The sequence below is a fragment of the Impatiens glandulifera genome, chromosome 9 (genome assembly GCF_907164915.1).
Source record: "Impatiens glandulifera chromosome 9, dImpGla2.1, whole genome shotgun sequence".
In the NCBI taxonomy this organism is placed as follows: Eukaryota; Viridiplantae; Streptophyta; class Magnoliopsida; order Ericales; family Balsaminaceae; genus Impatiens; species Impatiens glandulifera.
Window position 1 is genome coordinate 21,963,119 of NC_061870.1, and position 3,809 is coordinate 21,966,927.

The 3,809-nt window shown below is 33.7% G+C and overlaps 1 pseudogene; it reads left to right on the forward strand.

Moving 5' to 3' along the window:
• The first annotated feature begins 232 nt into the window (after nucleotides 1-232).
• Nucleotides 233-2,231, forward strand: LOC124914908 (annotated as a pseudogene).
• Nucleotides 2,232-3,809: the final 1,578 nt, after the last annotated feature.

The window sequence follows — 3,809 nt, forward strand, 5'->3', positions numbered from 1 at the left end:
TGACTAAGTCGGATATCCCGAGTTTACAATTAGACAACAATCTTACATAACACACTCAATTTTGAGCATACGTAACTTTTGCTTGATATTTAATTTTAATAAAAGTAACTATTTGGAGCCCAGATTCAAAAACCCCATTTCTGAGAACAAAAGTTAAAGAAAAGCCCATTTAGAGTAGAAAGGCCCATGAACCATGGTACGATAACGAAATTGGAAACACTGAGAAACCCTAGTTCCTCTATCGCCATTGATTCTAATTCAAGAGATCGAATTCATTTCTCTCTTTGTGTGTGCATTTCCTTCAGAAGGTTGAAATTCAGCATTATCGATCGATCCATAGTTAGATATGGTCTGGTTTCAGTGCGAGGATTGTGGCGAGAACTTAAAGAAACCGAAGCTACCTGGTCACTTCAGAATTTGTTCAGCTTTCAAGGTATTCTCACTACAGATTGTTCCTCATAGATAAACTTACAACTTTTTATAACTCTCCTGAGTTTATGTTCGTCCGTTGATTTGCGCAGTTGTCGTGCATTGACTGTGGAGTGACTTTTGGGCAGCAGAGCGTTTCAAGGTCACAATCAGTGCATCTCTGAGGCGGTAATGTTCAATCTTACTTTGTTAATAAACAAACATACAAACTAGTATACGCACACGTGAATATTGTTCATGCTTAGGTTAAGTATCGAGAATGCTGATAGTTCCAGTCTAGAATAAAGTTCAAGGATGCTTAGGAAATCATTCAGCATTGAAGAATAAAGATAGAACGATTTGACATGTTTGCTCAACAGATGCATGCAAAATTGTTGTTATAGAGAATGTTCCTCTTTCATGACTATTCTGAATCTCTGATGCTTGGTTTAGGAAATCTGGAGAATCATTAGAAATGCAAATTAATATTTGCTGTATTGTTTATCACAGGAGAAATATGGTCCAAAAGGTCAAGGAAATAATTCAGCTGCAAAACCTAAAAATGATGCTGTAAAGCAGAAGCCTGAGATTGATACAAATGTTGGATTATCTGATCGTCCTCCTTGGTTTTGCAAGTATGTATTTTATCCTTCTCTGGTTTTGAAATTAGAATTGGGCTTACAATTATAGTTCTTATGTTTGGAGAAATCATAGAATTGCAAATCCGATGTGGGGAATGATGGAATTGATTCCTTATAATATTATGTAATCAAACAAACAAACAAAAGATTTGAAATTCGAACACCAACTCCAGTTCTGAACCTAACACATAGTCTAATGGGTTCTCTATCTTGTTATTTTTTGTAGGCTTTGTAATTCAAAGGCTACTAGTAGGCAAGCGTTGCTTCTTCATGCTGATGGAAAGAAGCATAGAGCGAAAGCCAGAGCATTTCATGCGGCTAACCAAAAGCCAAATGAGGTTGAAGAAGCTAATCCCAAAGATGTATCATCTAATGTAGAGGAATCAAATCAGAATGTTTCCATTGCTGAGGCAGAGAATGAGAATTTATTATCGAGTAAAAAGAGGAAAGCTGGAAGAATCTGAGAACGGTAGCGTGAGGCTGGATCAATCCCGGGTGATAAATTGGATTGTGGAGAAGTGATCCAGGTTGAGGAGAAATTGCAAGGAAAGAAGGCTAAACAGAATATTGCAATGGAAACTAATGAAGATACCGAGAAGAAAATTAAGTGGAAGAAACTGATCAAATCTTCCTTGCAAACTGTATGTTTTCATTTATTTTGAACCAGCCAGTATTCACGATGATTCTGAAGTTAAATTTATTTGATATGTTTTGATGGGATCTGATGCAGAATCCCGAGGGTGTTTTGAAAATGAAGAAGCTGAAAAAGCTTGTGCTGGAGTCTTTGAGGGAATCGGGAATAACAGAAGATGAAACTCAAATCAGTGCTGCATTGGAGAAGAAGGTGATAAATAATAAATCCATGAATTTATACTATTCTTTTCTGATCATCTTATACTTACAAAACTATTTCTTATTATAATGATTCATATGAAAAATGCAGGTAATTCAAGTTCTAGATTCAGTGTCGATGGGAAATACGTACACCTGGTGTCGTCTAAAAGTTAAAGTATGCCATTGTTTTTCGATTTGGAATTTAGGGTTTTTGCAGAGATGATAAATGGAAGAAGAATTGATTGAACATGACTATATTCATCATTATGAGTGATTACAATTTGTAGGCATACTGGGAATAACTGTACAAGTACATTTTTATATCTATTTATCAGTATTTTTTGCTCAGAAATGGAAGGATTCCTAGATTTTCATCTAGGTATTGTGTGAGAAAAAACAAAGCAAGTTGGGTTTCTATAATCAATCATATTGTCTCAGTGTATTTCTTGTTTAGCTTGTGCTTACTAGTTTCTGGTAATGAAGTTTGGATTTTTTATAGTGAAAATAGTTGAAAAAGTTAGGTAAAAAGACTTGGATATACCCAGCCTAAGGTAGGTCTGAGTTTGAGCCCGGAACAAGTTTCGCTCGTTTGGTTGAATGCGTTTGCGGGCTGTGTCCTTAACCTGCGGAGATTAGTCGCATTCCGAAGAAACGTAACCCATCAGTGAACAAATGTGGTTAATTTTTCTTTAGAAATTAGACCTTTTAGAATAAACTACTTATTCTATGATTTCTTCAATTATAGTCTTAAGGTTTCATGAAGACAATCATTAATTTAGAGAATTATTTGCACATTTCAACAAATTGAGGGGCATATTTTTTGTCCTTAGTTTTCTTTCAAGTCAATAACAATTACATGATCTTTTTTTTCTTTTGCTATATAAGAGAACCCTATAATGAAGGAGGCTTCCTTTCACTGAAACATTTGGTTTCCAAATTAAATTTGAGGAATATTGCATGAGAAGTATTAATAAATTTATCTTAAAATATGTGTGTTTTTTTCAAATTTGAATATAGATCTAGATAAAATTAGTGTTGAAAATAAAATTTATTTGAATACAAATTTAGCGGCAGCAAAACTATTTTCAAAAGTTGTGTATTTACTAAGGTAGTTCAAATTGAAAAAGTGCTTTAACTAAGAGACAAAATGTTAGATATTTGATCCTATTAATTCTTACAAAAATTGTGTTCAATTCTCACTTAAACGCTTTAATTTAAAGTGGAAGTTATGACTGAGTAGGCTCGACTCATCGAGGTTTGAGTATCTCGATTTTGTAATGAACCGAGTACGAGCTTTATATTATAATTTGAGTAGCTCGCTTTTCACACAAAATGTATAATCTCCTTTGCCTTACTTCTCTCATTGCACATCCAACTTCCCAATAGCATTTTCAACATCGGAAAATAATATTTTTTTTCAATCATTCAGATTTGAGTTGATGTTATATTTATTCGGTACAACAATTTATTTAGCCATATTAGATTTTTATAACGAATTTTTGTAATTCGAATAATACTCTCTTTAGTGGGTCGTCTGCTGTTCATACCCTTCTAATCGTGTTGATGACAATTTCTCGAGTATCTTTTAATGATTTCTACGAGTTTTCGCATTTTGACACTATTTGTAAATGATGAGTTTATTATTTGACAGAATTTCTTCGGAGCTTGTTACTAATACTCGGGCAAGATACACATTTTACTGTTCCTCAGAATTATAGAAAATTTTTTTTGACACTGTTTTAATTAGTTTTGTTTCGACTTGCTCTCCTTCATTACTAATTGTGATTTAATTCAAATGAGTCCGTCTTTCAAGTTACCCTGAAAAATTGCATAATTGTGGCAGATGGCTAATGCAAACCTAGTAATTGCATAGGATCCCACCTTCCTAAAGCCTCAATTTTTTAATATATAACAATATTATAATCT